Raw genomic sequence first — 16,798 nt, 5'->3', positions numbered from 1 at the left:
GAGAAACACTCCATCGCAAAGGCAAACGCATCGATCAACGCATGGATGTTCCGGTAATCAGTCGTATGCATCCATCGCATGGGTGTTGGGCTTGTCAAACGATTACGATCATCATGTAGTGTTGTGGTATTAATCGAATGCGGCCATTGAATGATTGCGGCTACGCGACAATGCATTCTAATGGGATCAATGCAAGGTTGGTGGAATGAACGCATCAATGCATCTACCTCGAGAAAATCCAAAAGATGATGTTGACATTTCACCTACCACACCATTAGTGGTAGAGGTTCAGAAAGGACGAACACGCCGAACGTCAGACTCAGAGCAGTCCAATTAATGCTATCGGCAATCCAAGCTTTATAAATAGAAGTCGACGAGCTAAAATTCATTTTATCCAAGGTTTTTGCCTGAGGTTCGACTAGGGCGATCCTTGCGATCTAGACAATCGCATGAAAAGATGGCTGAGAGTTCTTCACCTCCTTCATCCATTCCGAGTGACGATAAGAGCCTTCGACTGGAGTTAGATCTCGAGAGAGTCAGCACCTCCGCCCATCCATGGCACCACCGGCAGCCCTGACGCACATCCGTTGGGAGCAAATCTTTGCTTCCAGCCGGTCATTTCTTTTTCCTTTCTTTTTCTATATTGTATTGGAGGACATTTTGAATTAAGGAATTATTACAATTTGTTTTAAATGCATTTCTCTGTTCTTTCGACTTCATCTCCATCTTCTTTGCTTAGCATCTTACTTTCATTGCAACACTTAGTGGGAATGCTTGGGTATTGCATACGTAGTCATGTGGATTAGGAATATGAAGCATGTAGCAACCCAACGAGAGGTGTGCGTTGTGCGAGTGTGTAAGTAACCTTATTTTCTTAGTGTGAAGCTGCTGCAACGTTTGTCTATGGGCTAACACATTTCTTATCTATGAGTAAAGTCAGCAACAATCAACTGCCTGGGAGGGTAAGTGGTTGGACGCATTAAGCATTGTCTTGTCGTATGTATGCTTCATTCGTCCATTAGGGATACACGGGATGATAGTCTAAGGACAGGATCTAGGCTTGGGAAGGTCAGGTCAGAATCTAGGCTCGAGAGAGTCAGATTAGAACACATAATACAAGAGGTAGGAGCTTAGGAATAAGCACTGTTTGCTATTAACCCATCGCATGCATCCTAGAGATAGGATACGATTGAGTGCGGTCACCGCAGTGTTGTGTGCATTTTGCATCATCGCATAGGAAAAGAGTAGAGATTTAGGAATAAGCTCTATGGACACTTTGCATTCAACACATGCATCCTAGACTTAGGAGCACCGCATTTCCATTGGAAAATGACTTGTCGTGCATGAGTGTAGCATGAACGCATTGGCTTGCATTGACTAGGGCTGCCCTCACAATCACTCTCAAGGATTGCAATGGAAACATCTCCGCATTTATCTATTTTCCCATACATTTATTTCATGTCAAGGTTTGTCTTATCTCTACCTTTCATGCATATTCTTATTGCGTTGTCTGTTGGATAGGAGTAGGAGTAGGATTAACTTAGCAACATCCCTTCCATTTTTTTATTCAAACCGCCGCATGCACATCACCGCAAACATATAGCTACAATTCCCTGTGTTTGACCTTGGATTACCCGAGAAACTTGCATTGGAATTATACTTGGTTCCATCGCTAGAAAACTTGTGGCAGGACACATGGTCATTGTATACATTCGTTAATGTATTTTTTATTCCAACGCATGACCATCAACGCATGACTATCAACGCATATCTTAGGAACATGTATCGTATAACGCATCCACGGGATTTTGGTTGTCGAGTAAAATTGACTTCTAATTTCCCGCCATCAGCTGGTGCACATGAGAAGAAGAAAGGGAAGGGAAAAAGGAAGAAAAATAAAGGGAAAAGAAAAACAAAAGGAAAGAATAAAAGGAATGTTGGGTTGTATGTCCTAAAAACTCGCAGTTTGTAAAATAATAAACATTTTCTATTATCAATATACTTGTTATTAATCTCATAAATTGTATGAAAGTCTAAATCCAACAAACTAAGACCCATGACTATTGTATGAGTACTTGAACTTTATGTGGAGACATAAGAGTGGATCAAGTTCGAGTAAATAGTAAAAATGATATATGGTACATGAATGAGGTTGGGTACCTTATTCTGGTAACACCATTGGATGCGGCCTAATCTGTAGTTGTTACAAAGAGTTGTAAAGTGCTACATACGATGTGATCCTAATTCGTACATGTTATGATGTAAGGAGTGGGGGCGTCCTATGCAATGAGCTTGCATAAGATCGGGACCAAGAAATAAGTCACTCTTACTTTATAACGTTGTTTATTGTTTAAGACTCACTATTTCACCTAGATGACCTAGGTAACTTGATCTTAATCTTAAGTTAACTATGAACACCTGTTTATTCGAGATTGCCCTTAGATTTGCATAATTGAGGGTTGGCTGAACAGCACCGGCTCAATAAGACTCTCATTTCAAGGGTAAGACTGGATAGATACCTGGGGACATAGAATGCAAGACGGAGTTCACACCTACCCGATTTAGGAATAGGAGAAAGGTTGTTCTCTCAAGTACTAAATCCAGGTCTTGAACAAGGGGTCTCACCCTCTCACTGGGCTGAGAGAGTTTGGTTTAGTGATTGGATCACAAACTAGTTGTTCATTAGATGATCAGTAGGGACTTGAGGAATAAGATGTAATCTCGGGGGTAAAACAAATATTTGACCCAACTATTATTACGAACAACTTGTGAAGGGTTGACTTGTTGATTATGGTTAAATCATGTGGACATAATATATCTACAGTGCGGGGAGTGCAACTATGGGCTTTAGTGGAGTGACCCATTAGTTAACGAATGGAGATTAATTTGGTCTAATGAGTAGCCAATTAATCTCGGATCGTTGAAGCCCATGATCTGTAGGTCCGCGAGGTCCCCTGCTAGCTCATAACGGACTAGCTCTAGAATAGAGTGATAAGTTAATTTGAAACGTTCAAATTAGAATTAAGGGAATTAGTAATTATATAATATATAATTATATGTTCAATTTTAGAATTAAACAGAATAAGAGAATTTATATATTTAAATATATAAAGATGGATATGTGTTAAAATTAATTTAATATTTGATATTATATTAATTAAGTTTTATTTAATAATTAATTAATTAAATTAAAAAAAATTCATTTTAAAATAAAAATAATTTAATAAAATAAAATTTTGATTTTTTGAGATAAAATTGAAAAAGGAAAACAAAACAAAATACTTAAATAGAAAATGTGGATTTTCCATTATTCATCTTTTGAAGTAGCTCACACATGAAGCAATATCTTTACCTTGTCTTCTCCAAGCATGAGCTGCAACTCATGCAACTCTTTTATTTGCATGTTGATCTACAATATAATGAAAGATTGAAGTGAAAATCGGGCATGCAATCTATAGAGATTTTGAGAGAAAAATTGGTTTGAAAAAGAGTTCTTCAGTTGATTTTCTGCAGTGAGCATTTCTCCTTCTACCCTTGATTCAAGCTTGTTTTGAGTCCCAGAACTCAATCTAGAGCATCAAGAGAATAATGGGGAAGATCTTTAGGTTGTCTACAATAAGATTTGGAGAAGATAACAGTTGGTGAAGGAGCTTTGAAGAAGTTCTACAAGAGGTATGTCTTAAAACTCACTTTTTCCTGCAAAGCATGCTTTATAGTTCACCAAAATTAGTGAATTTGAGTGCTTAGATGATCCTTGTGCTTCCGCTACTGTTGGTACAATCTTACAAGAAAAATAAAATAATATATTTTATTTTATTTTATTCTTTTCTTAATCCACATTATTTCTTTAAATTCCCTCCCTTTCCAAATTGGAATTAATTCCTTCCATCAATTTCCAACATAAATTTTCAACTTTAATAATCAAATTTCAGTAATTACTCTTAGATATTCAAAATTCCAAAAATGCCCTCAATTAATATAAATTACTAAAATTACATTATAACAAAATTTTGGGGTGTTACATTTTTCTCGACATATCGATCTTTCATCCTCGAAAGTTACTCCCAGATCAACTCTGGGTACTAGGCTCTCATCTCATCCTCTCGTTCCCAGGTGGCTTCCTTGCAATGGTGATTTTTCCAAAGGACTTTAACAAATGTTATCTCTCTATGGCGTAATGTCTTTACCTCTCTGGCGAGAATTTCTATAGGCTTCTCCTCATAACTCAAGTCGTCATTCAACTATAATGGATCAAAGTCAACTACATGTGACGGGTCTATCATATACTTTCTCAACATCGAAACATGGAAGACATTATGAACTGAAGATAGTGATAGAGGCAATGCCAATTGGTAAGTTACGGGGCCAATTCGCTTCAAGACCTCGAAAGGCCTGATGAACCTTGGACTCAACTTCTCTTTCCTACCAAACATCGGAACACTTTTCATAGGTGCCACCTTTAAGAACACTTTATCACCAGTTTCAAATTCCAGGTTCTTATGTCTCACAGCAGCATAGCTTTTCTGTCTGCTCTGAGCTATTTGCATGCGAGCCCTGATCTTCTATATTGCCTCATTTGTGGTTTTCACTAGCTTAGGTTCTAGAAATTTCCTCTCTCCTACCTTATCCCAACACATAGAAGACTTGCAATTCTTCCTGTAAAGGGCCTCAAAGGGTGACATCCCAATAGTAGACTGGTAGCTGTTATTATAAGCGAATTCCACCAAATGCAGATGAGCTCCCCAGCTTTTTGAAAACTCTATGGCACGGGCACACAACATATCTTCTAACATCTGATTCAAGTGTTCTGTTTGCCCATCGGTCTGGAGGTGAAAAGCTGTACTAAAATCCAACCAAGTTTCCAATGTTGTTTGAAGACTCTTCCAGAAGTTAGACGTGAAACGAGGGTCTCTATCCAACACAATAGACACAGGCACTCCGTGCTGCTTGTCCCTTTGACCAAGAATGAGTTGTGTCGTGGTTGTCTCTTCTTCTTCTTTTTGATGCCCCCGAGGTTGGACCTCAGATGTGACCAACCTATCATAAAGGATTGTGGCAGTTCCTTTTTCACTTGGCTTAGCATGCTTCATTTCCAAGGGTTCTTCCTCCCTTGCGGTGGTTAACTCTCCATCGATTGTCCGACTCTAAGTTCTTTACCGGTGTTTAGTCCGTCACATTCCACATTGTTGAGGATGCTCCTAAAGACATCCTTTTCATATTTTCATTGTAGTTCACTGGCATTAGGAGTTAGGATGCGGCCACCTCAGGGCTGGTGGCAGGGATGCTCTTCTTACACGGTCCTTCACGGTTGACAGGCGATGAAGAGGCCACTAGAGAAGAGAGGTCTAACAAGTCTAAGTTGAATAGATGCCCATCCGCTCGCCGCCAAGATTATGACATCTCTTGTTGATGAAGTGGCTTCGACCGGCGAATCAGATGGAGAAGGGAGGTCAAATTGGCTTGGCTACTTCCACAAGTGTATTGGGGAATTGAAGACTTCTGACCAACGATAGATTGTGGTGATGAAGGGAAGAAGAAGATGAACTAAAGGTTGTTTGTGGAGATCAAAGCAACGAAGATTTGAGATCTGGGGAGGAGTTCAAGTGTCTGGTTTCGATAAGAGGTGAAATGAGAGAATGTGAAGGTTGTATATAGGCTTAGGAGAATGGAAGCTCAATCTTCAAAGAGAAATGATCAATGATAGTTTTGGGGAATTGCAAAAGCATGCCTCTCATTAAAACCTAGTCAGATGATAGGACGTTTCGTCTGGTGGCATATTTAATGTCTCCTCGAGAGTGTAACCTATAACCCTTTTGCATTCATGCATCAAGGCTTGAAGGGTCTAATTCTACTTAGGTCCAAAGAATTATGATACAGAAAAAGCTGATATAGAATCAAGGTTCCATTCCTTTCCTTATTATTATTCTTTATTACTTTACTAGAATCAAAAACTTGTTAATTAGTTAATGAAAATGAGTTCTCTTTTCCTAATCTCATGCAAAGGTCAAGCAGTCACAACATTTCAACAATTAATGCAATATCATTAAGAATTGATGTAAAAATATCGCGAGCAGAGGTCATGCAGTAGATTCACAAAATCGTAATAAATGAAAAAAAAGAAATAAGTTAACTAGGAAAGCATGTAAAGATAGGATAGATGTCCATGAAAATATTAGAACGAAGTTACCGCAGGGATGCATCTACGCGGGTGATTAGGCTTACCCGACTAGGTCAATGGTCTCCTTGACTCGTTCACCAAGCCTCCATAATAATCTCTACAAAGGCTGACAATCAATTAAGTGTCCTAGTTAATAATCAAGGCTGGAAAGACCATCCTCTAACTAATCTACATGCTCCTAAATTCAATTGGGTTCTTAACGACCATAAAGAACTAGAAACACATGCATTAAGAATTAGGATTCAATTATGTCGATTAACTACAGGAAAAGCCATGTTCAATTAACCAAATATTCTTCAAACCTAAATTAAACATGAAATGTAAAGATTCAAGGTCAGTCTGTAAACCTAAACATACACATTCAGCTGTTGCTACCCAGGTAAATTCAAGCATAGACAAATTACTAAGAAAGTGCGAGCTTAAAATTAACTAGCAGTGAATTGAAATCATGATAGAGGCGTCAATCCAACACACAAATGCAAATCTAATTCAATTGAGATTTAAAGAAAACATAATTCTGAATTATAAACATCAAATTGGGAAGAAAACTCAAAAGATCACATTGAATCCTAAATCCAAGAACTAGATAGAAAATTACCTCATCGACTCATACTTAAACTCATGAGATACAATCTGATAACTTGTAGAAATACAAGTTATTTATGCCATTTAATTTAGATTATGTGGCAAAAAGAAGGAAAAAGTTGCGTTGACCGTATAGAAATTGGCTTAGAAACACAAAAGTTGTAAAGTGTTGTAAGCACACCCACTAACCCCATTACGATGGCAATATGGAATGTCCAAGTCTTTGTTTTGCAGGAAAAAGGTCACTGCATGCGACAACCGCTTGAGGACAAAGAAAGAACAACGCATTATCACCACATGTGGCAATCATTCAAGAACGAAAAAGCACAATGCAATTGTAGCGCATGCGACGATCAATCATGGATGCAAACGATCAACGTATTTGCACCGCATGCGACAATCGATAACAAGATCAACACAATTGCACCACATGCGGCAATCGATCGAAGATGAAAAGAGCGACACATTCGTAAGGACTTCTGAAATCGTATAACTTTTCTGTTGTACGATTCTGACAAATTAAATGTGGAGCAGAGCGAACGTTTCCACCAAGCCATGGTAAGAAAAATTAGCTTTTCAGAGCAGGACCACTGATGCAGAAGGTGCCAAGGTCTATAAATAGCTTCATCAAATTCAAAGAAAGAAGGCTGGTCTGAAGAGACAACTTAGAGAAAATCCAGGGAGAAAGATGAGACAAGATCGAAAGGGAAGTTTCTGGAGCAAGCAATTCATTCCCATTCCTGAAGAGAAGCTCTGTGCAAAGATCACTTCTACGTGGAAAACAAGCCTGAGAAGGAAGCTTTCCACTACATTCCTCCCACACGCCGGCAAGCACATCGTCTCCGATCAGGCTTGACACTCTTTCCTTATTGTTCTAACTTTCTATTCATCTATTGTGTTCATCTCTAATCTTTCATTCACTAACTGTAACAAACGTTTATCTTTAGATTTTAATATCATTATCATATTCATCGTCATCTCTCTATTCTTCACCATACATTCATCATCCATTTCCTTCACCATGTGTAATTAATCCCCAGGGTAAGAGGGAAGGATTAAGCGAGTAAGTTAATCCTTGTTGAAGAAATCGGCTAATTTAGCTAAAGCATGCTCTATGGCATCTTCACCTATGAGAGTAGAAGTGAAGATGTTATTCCGCCTCTCGAAAGAAGGTTGGAAGAATGCGTTAACTAAAGCGAGAAGTATTTCTAGAGATGGAAACAACCTTGCGTTCAACACGTTCATCCCTGTTTCACCATAGAAATATGGGAATGTGGCCAATCACTGAAAGGTGTAAGCCAAGGGAAATCGGAACCTTAGTTGCGTCCTCAACAAAATTTACGAACTTGCGATACCCTTTCCCTCAACCCATTCTCTTTCTAACACATTTCACAAGACTTGCCACCGCATTCATCAGATACTTGTACATCTTCACAGCCAGTCCTCAATTTGTATATTTAATTGTTTATTCATTTATTCGTTACCGCATTCTATCACCGCATCTTATTTTATCACCGCAATTTATTATCGCACTTTATTTATCATCACACTCTATTCATTATCGCATTTTACATTTCGCCACATTTTATATTTCTCAAATCAATTCATTATTATTTTGTTTCCTGGTCGCATATATCACATCAGTATTGCATTAGTCACCGTAATCCCCGTGTTCGACCTTAGATAACTCTGAGAAACTTGCGTTTAAATTATACTTGGTTCCAGCGTAAGAAAACTTGTGAACTCGCACACTACACGAACGCATACTACGCATCACCACATATATCATTTTAGAAGTAGTATCACATATTATCATTATCACAAAGCGCATACGTCATCAACCTAACAATTTTTTTGCAATACACGACACACGATTACGAGCTTACAAGTTTTTGGCATCGTTGTCGGGGACTGGCAATTTTTAGTGCCGAATAGTTTTGTGGTATTTTGCAGGACAAATTTCTATTGTACAGTCTTTTTATGCGAAGAGCAGGCTGACGGTGTATGAGTACTGTAACGTTAAAAATTAATTCCTTGTTATGCATGCACTATGATGATAGATAATGTGCTACAAGCTTATGTCCCCAGCAATGGCGCCATAAACTTGTAACAATATTTTTTTTCTATATCTTTTATCTTTAAGCATGTGGACAAATATGAATATGAAGTGCAATATACACTCAAGTGCTTGTGATAAAGACATTTCTATATGATACTACATTTTAATTAGATGCGTTGTTAATGAGTTGCTCATAGTATGCGATGAAGTAATGTGTGTCACAAGTTTCCTTGCGCTGAAATCAAGTATAATTCCAACACAAGTTTCTTAGAATTATCCGAGGTCGAACACGGGTATTGTTTTCGTTAATGCGTTACTATGTGATACATGCGACTATTTTTTAACAAAGAATAAAGAATGGTGGTTTATACAGGAATATAAATTGCGATGAAATAAAAATGCGTTAATAAAGTAAAATCCTAAACTAATATGATACAAGATACAAGATACATGATACATGATACTAAGGTCGGGAACTGACTGTTAAGTTGTACAAAGAATTGATGTATATGATGGCAAGTCTTTATGAATGAAGCAGAAAGAGAAAGAGTAAATAGTAAAAACATCTCAAGTTTGTCAATTGCGTTAAAGACGCAACTAAGGTTCCGCTTTCCCTTGGCGTACACCTCTCGATTATCGGCCACATCCCCATATCTTTATGGTGAAACAGGGATGAACGTAATGAACGTAAGGTTGTTTCCATCTCTGGAAATACTTCTTGCTTTAGTTAATGCATCAACCTTCTCTCGATAGGCGGAATAACATCTTCACTTCTACTCTCACAGGTGAAGATGTCGTCGAGCATGCTTTACTAAACTTAATTATTTACTTAACACCAATTAACTTACTCGCTTAATTCTTGCCATTTACCCATGGGATTAAGAATACATCATGGAGAAAATGGATTATGGATGTACGGAAAGAGACAGAGAGATGACAACGGAAATTATCATAACATTTAATACTAAAATTAAGCGTCTGATACATGGTGTGAATGAAAGAGAAAAGAAGATGAATACAGATGATGAAATAGAGATTAGAAACAAATATAGAAGAAGAGTCAACGTCTTGACACAGATTCTAAACGGAGATTGTGCTTGCCGGCATGTGGAAGTAATGGAGAGGAAAGCTTCCCTCTCAGGCTTGCTTTCTCGATAGAATTGACCTTCGCACAGAGCTTCAACTACGGGAATTGGAAGGATTCTCTATTTGAAGACTCACCAGTCGGCTTTGTCTCATGTTTCGTCTGGATCTACTCTATAAGTCGCTTCAGACCAGCCTCTCTCTTAGAATCAGTATATGCACGTCTCTATGTATTCATGTATGTACCAGTATCTGTATCTGTATATCTTTCAGCGAATTTGAAGAAGCTATTTATAGGTGAGGCCTTAGCTCTTTGAATTTGTGGTCCCCACTGTGTAGTTATGATAGTTCTTGAAATGGCGGAATGGAAAATTTCTTCTGTTATGCAAATGAGAAGTATTTCCATAAATGCACAACTGAAAGCTGTACACTTGTTAGAATCTTCCGCAAATGCATTTCTCTTCCAATCTTTGATCTATCACTGCATGCGGTGTTGTTTTTTATTATTGCATGCGGTTGAAATTGCGTTGATCGCTAAAGCTCTTGATCGATTGTCGCATGCGCCCTCATTACGTTGATCATCTTTTCGTTCTTGATTGATGGGCGTAATGCGACGTAGATGCGTTGTTTATTTTGTCTTCGAGCCATGAACACATGCGGTGATTGATTTCTTGCAAAACTGAAACTGAAACATTCTATTCTACCATCACAATGGTGTTAGTGGGTGTATTTACGACATTTTTTTATTTTTGCATTTCTTAGCCAATTTCTATACTATCGATGAAAATTTTCTTTCTTTTAGCACCAATATCTAAATAACTTGTATTTCTACGAGTTATCAAGTACTGGGACTGAGCCAGAATTCAACGCCGACCAGAGATCGAGTGAACCTTTCACGTAAGAGCACGTCAAAACTGTACGAGGCGAAGAAAAAACATGGCAAACAATAATGATAGGCCCGAGGGGAATTAAGGAATAAATTGGTCGGCGCAAGACCTAGTTTTTCTGGCTGCCGACTGCAACATTCCCATGAGGAATTATGCGGCGTCTAATTTATATGACTTCTCGCCTAGAATCACAAGGTCTACAGTGGAGGAGAATGCAAGATTCGAAATCAAGCCAGTCATGCTCCAAATGATTTAGAATGTGGGTCAATTTAGAGGTCTTCAAGGAGAGGAATAAGACTTGTAGAGATGTGTAATACATTCTCCATTCCTGGCGTGACTTCTGAAGGAATAAGACTATATCTCTTCCTGACTTAGGGATGAAACAAAGAGGTGGGCTCATTCATTAGAGCCAAATGAGATCAATTCTTGAGATTAGTTGGTTGAGAGGTTCATGAAGAAATTTTTCCCACCCGCAGTCAACGCAAGAAGACGAATAGACGTGTTAAATTTTGAGCAAATGGAAATGAGACTCTAAGAACCGCATGGATGCATTTTAGAAGACTGGTGAAAAACTATCCGCATATCGGGATTCCTGATTACATTCTCATGGAGATCTTTTATAACGGCCTGGAAAGATCGATGCAAACTGTTGCAAATGCCTCTGTGGCAGGAGGATTTATGGATAAGACGTACATTGAAGCAAAATTCATCTTAGACCACATCTCGCGAAATACAGATGATTGGGTTGATGATGGGTATGGAGGCAGAGGCCCAGAGCGAAGGAAAACGGAAAGCGCCATTATACCTGCTGATACAATGACCACATTGGCCGCTTAAATGGCCGTAGTTACCTCACTACTCCAAACGACGGCTATTAATCAAGGAACTCTCTCCCAAGGTGCAACACAAGCTAATGCGCTAATGCAAGTGGCAGCTATAAGTTGTGTACAATGCGGAGGGCTCATTCAGAGGAAGTGTGCCCATCAAATCAACAGACAGTATACTCTATCCAGAACAATCCATTTAGCAACACATACAACCTAGGTTGGAGGAATCATTCCAACTTTAGTTGTGGAGGAAACAACGACCAAGTGGGCCAAAGAACCATGCAGAACAATCATTTAGGGAATCGAGGCAGTCCTCCAGTTTTTTATCAGGATCAAAATCAGAGTAACTATCAGAATAGGCAATTGCACAACCAACCTTGCTCATCTAACACCTCAGTGAATTCATCGTCCTTGGAATCTCTACTCAAGAAATATATAGAAAATAATGATGCAATCATGCAATCGCAAGCATCTTCCATCAGGAACTTGGAGGTTAAAGTCGGTCAGCTAGCGGCCGAGCTTAGAAATAGAACACCTGGCATGTTGCCCAGCAACTCAGAAGCACCTGGTTCAAGTGGGAAGGAACAATGTCAAGAAGTGACATTGGGCAGGCAAGTCTGATCGCCTGCGGGGATGCATTTGCGGTAACACTGAAGATCCTTTTNTCAAGTGGGAAGGAACAATGTCAAGAAGTGACATTGGGCAGGCAAGTCTGATCGCCTGCGGGGATGCATTTGCGGTAACACTGAAGATCCTTTTTAAACAGCATCCCTAACAACTATCTTTACCGCTTTATTTACTGCTTTTTTATTGCGTTATTGAAATTAGTTTATTACTTTCATTGATTTAGTTTCCTGCCTAGTTGAATTTATTTCCATTTCAGTCTCAGTTTGCGTTGATCTTAATTTTCTAATGAATGAATGTTGTAAGTGAACACCGCAACGTCTTATCAATATGGTTTTGGGATAAGCGTTGCGATGTTTGTGATACTATGAAACGTCAGGTATGCATTGCGACGACGGGTGTATCTTGTGTTAATAGATACACTTTGTGCCTGTCCTCCAAAAATGCATTGCATTGACGAATGAGTTGCGCTCGTATGTACATTGCGCTCGTCCTCCGCAAGTACGCACTATGTTGATGGATGTGTTGCGTTGGTAGAAATATCTTATGCCCATCCTCCAGAAATGTGTTGCATTGATGGTTGTGTTGCGCTAATATATACATTGCGCCCGTCCTCCGCAAATATGCATTTGCGATAACGGATGTATTGTGTTAACAACTTAACATTGCACTCGTCCTATTAAATAAAAAAGAAAAAAATGATAAAATATTCGCAAAGAGGGTAGTCGAATCGCTTCAGCTTCCAAGAAAATTATTACTTACCAGAAGAAAGAATGTCCTTTTCTGCTAAGTCATAATGGGAGGGGTTCGGCAGGCTTTTTGGAATACCAAAGCCTGCCACGAAGCAATCGCGTTGGAACCATCAAGGCCCAACCTATAAATTGCACCTCCTAAGCCCTGTCTCTTATACACATCTAGATGTGTATAAGAGACAGGCCCAAGCCAACTCCTAGAATCGCCAGAAAACCCAGGCGAAAAACCTCTATAGCCACAATACCACCCACCCACCGTGAGGGGCCAAGCACGGAGATTGCTCCTGCCACCAGACCTGAGGTGGCACTCCCAATAACTTCAATCGAGAGTGAGTTGAAACAAAAAGACGATAATGAGGTATTCGGCAGTATTCTGAGCCATTTAGAAAGGGACGGGGGGCTGCCGGAGGTCAAATTAGTGAACCAATCCCTGCCATTAGAGGAGGATTTAGCTGCAGCTTCATGGAGAATGACCTTGATCATTTCGAATCCTAAGGAGACTGCCCCAACGGACTCCAATGAGGGACCCATAAGGGCTATTTTAGAGGTTGTGGAGGAAAAGAAGTAGACGGAGAAGTCTGAAGAGAAGAAGGAAAAGAGAAAAGTTGAAGAACAGGCAGAAAGTTTGGAAGTCAACGGAGAATCAACCACCACAAGGCCGTTGGGAAGTTCCGGAGGTGTTCACACGTGCGCCAAGTTTAAATCATCAACACAACTACTAGCTTCATGGCCATATTCCAGATTAGTTGTGTCGGGTGACAATGAAGATTCTGACATCTCCTCTTAATGCGGCGTCACAGAGAATGCACCACAAGGGTCCACAAGTGAGCCAACAATTTTTCAACGCATAGAGAATGAGAAGGAAGAAAGAAAAAGAAAAGTAGAGAAGAAGGAAAAGAAAATGGAACGGGCGCTCCAATCATCGCATCAGGCGATTTGGCCAGAAAGCTTCATGATGAGGAGGTTCGCCATGACAACACAAGGGCAGAAGAAAAGGAGAGAAAAGAATAGAGGCTCGAGGATGAGTAGTGCATTGCGCTCGCCTCGGAGCAATTTGAAGAGAAATGAGAGAAGAAGAAAGTGGAGAAGAAGGAAAAAGGTGGAAAAGGAGATACGTCGAAAAGCAAATATTCAGTGCGTTAGAGAGCGAAAAAGAAAAGAAGTAGAAGAGGGGGAAAAGGAAAAACAAGAGCAATACAAGGCACGAGAACACACCAAAGACAAAAGTCCCGCCTTGCGTCTGCTCAGGAAAAGGGCAAAGCAAAGGTGGAAAGCAGTGAGCTTGCGCTGGCCAGGAGGCATCCAACTTTAACGCAAATTTTAGTCTTCAACAATGCGCTAATACAAATATGCGATACTGCTTCTAGATATGCGTTAATTATGAATATTCTTGTAGTATGCCTTGCATTGTCACAAGTTTCTTTACGTTGGAACCAAGTGTAATTCCATCGCAAGTTTCTCGGTATGATCCGAGGTCGAACACAGGGACTGTTTGAGGTTATTGTGGTATGTTCATGGTATATGCGACCAGGTTTTTTAATCTTTAAAGAGTGTTTTGTACAAGTATATGAAATTGCGGTAAAGTAAAGGAAAGCAGTAAAATGCGATAATAAAATAAGTACAGTAAACCTAAGCTAGATGTTACAGGATATAGGCTTCATGATATAAGATGCTGGGGTTTAGGTTGGTTGTAAAGGTTATGCAAAGAACATGGAATGCGGTAGTAAGTCTTATGTACAAATAGAAAGAGAAAGATAACTAATATAAACAACGCAAGTTTCTTAATTGCGTTGAAGTTATAAGTATGGTTCCGCTTTTCTCTTGGCATACACCTTTCAGTGATCGGCCGCGCTCCCACGTGTCTGTGGTGAATTAGAGACGAACGTAATGAACACAAGGTTGCTTCCATGTCTGGAAGTACTACTCGTTTTAGTTAACGCATTCTTCTAACCTTCTCTTGATAGATTAGAATGGCATCTTCACTTCTACTCTCACAGGTGAAGATGTCGTCTAGCATGCTTTAGCTAAATGCAGTTATCTCTTTAACACAAGTTAAGTACTCGTTTAATTCATATTAACTACCAGGGATTAAGAAGACATCATGGAGAAAGTGATTCACGGAGGAATGAAAGTAGACAAAAAAGGGAATATGAAAGTAATCGAAACATTTAATATGTCTATTAAGCGTTTGATACATGATATGTGAATGAAGAGATAAAGAAAGTAAAATACAATGATGAAAAGAGATAGAACAAATAAATACAAGCGCCAACGTCTTGGCATGGATTTAGGTGGAGATCTGCTTGCCAGATTGGATGAATCATATGGATGGATGAGATTCCCTCTCAGGCTTGCTCAACCAGTAGCAAGGTTCTCAGCACAGAGCTTCTCGGCGAGTATTTAGCAGAACAGAATTGAGACTCACCTCTCAGCCTTGTCTCATCTTCATCCCGGATTTCTTCAGTTAACCACCTAGCTCAACCTTTTCTCTCAACACTTTAGCAACAATTAGCCCCGTATCCAGTAACATAGTTTTCTTTTGAAATCTATAGGATATTTATAGGTGAGGATCTTTGACTCCGGCCTTGTGGTCCTCACTTGTTATGGAAATTCCGAAGATGGAGGGATATTATTCCTTCTGTTATGCAATCAGACTGTCAATTCTGCACAACTATTAGTTGTACACATGTCTCCATCCTCCGCTTTTGCGTTGCTCAACTGCATCTCTCGATCGAGTGTTAACATGCGGTGTTTTTTTTATTACCGCATGCGGTTGAAAGTCAGCTCTAGATCGACTATCGTATTATGCCGTCATTGCGTTAATCGTCTCTTCATTGTAGCTTGATGGGCACAATGTGACAAAGATGCGTTGATCAGTTCTTCTTGAGCCTTGAGCACAAGCGGTGACTTGGTTTCCTGCAAAACAGAGTAAAATCTCCTTTTCTTACATCTTAAAGATGTTAGCGAGTGTAATTGCAGTAATTCATAATTATTGTATTTTGAAGCTAATTTTAATACAGTTGACGCATATTTACTATCTTTTGGCTGCAATATCTAGATAAGGCAGTATAAATAACTTGTATTTCTACAAGTTATCACACCCCCAAATTTAGATATACACTTGTCCTCAAGCATATCTTCTACTTAGGCAATAAAGCTTAATTCCTATCCTATATTTTTGCGTCGATTGGTTGCTCCGAATGTTACACTTAGGCACATTACTTGACATTGCAATTTCCTTCTATCCTGGCTAATTCTTAACAAAGTCCTACTTCATTCTTCTATATAACAAATTTCTGCTCAAAGATGCTTTTTTAATTTTTCAAAATAGAATGTTATCTCTTCTTTGTCAAAACAACTTGATATATCTATATGCGGTGGTCAAAACTTTGTGTTATTTATTAGAGACTGTTGGTCGTGGTTATACTCTTCGTTTTGGCTTGTCCCCACGGGTGTCATACGAACATCCAACTATGGTTGTGTGCCAATTTCAACTTTAATTCATGATATTGAGAGGAGTTGTCTCTTGCATTTATTTTTCTTTTTTTTTTTTTTGTTGTTCTTGGAAACCCACCTTCGTTTTGACTTGCTCCTACGGGTTTCATACGAACATCCAACTACGAGCAAGCTTCTTTCACAACTAAACTCTTATCAGATTAGGAATATTTTAAGCATTTCCCTTGCGCTGACATTGGAGATTTGTATGATTTTTTTTTTTTTGAATATGAACGCATTTTCTTAAATATTGCATATTATGATCTTATCTGGTCAGACCTTCCCCACCCCCAAATTTAAAGATGAGC

This window comes from Benincasa hispida, chromosome 4 (genome assembly GCF_009727055.1).
Source record: "Benincasa hispida cultivar B227 chromosome 4, ASM972705v1, whole genome shotgun sequence".
Lineage (NCBI taxonomy): Eukaryota > Viridiplantae > Streptophyta > Magnoliopsida > Cucurbitales > Cucurbitaceae > Benincasa > Benincasa hispida.
This window is presented reverse-complemented; position numbering follows the sequence as displayed.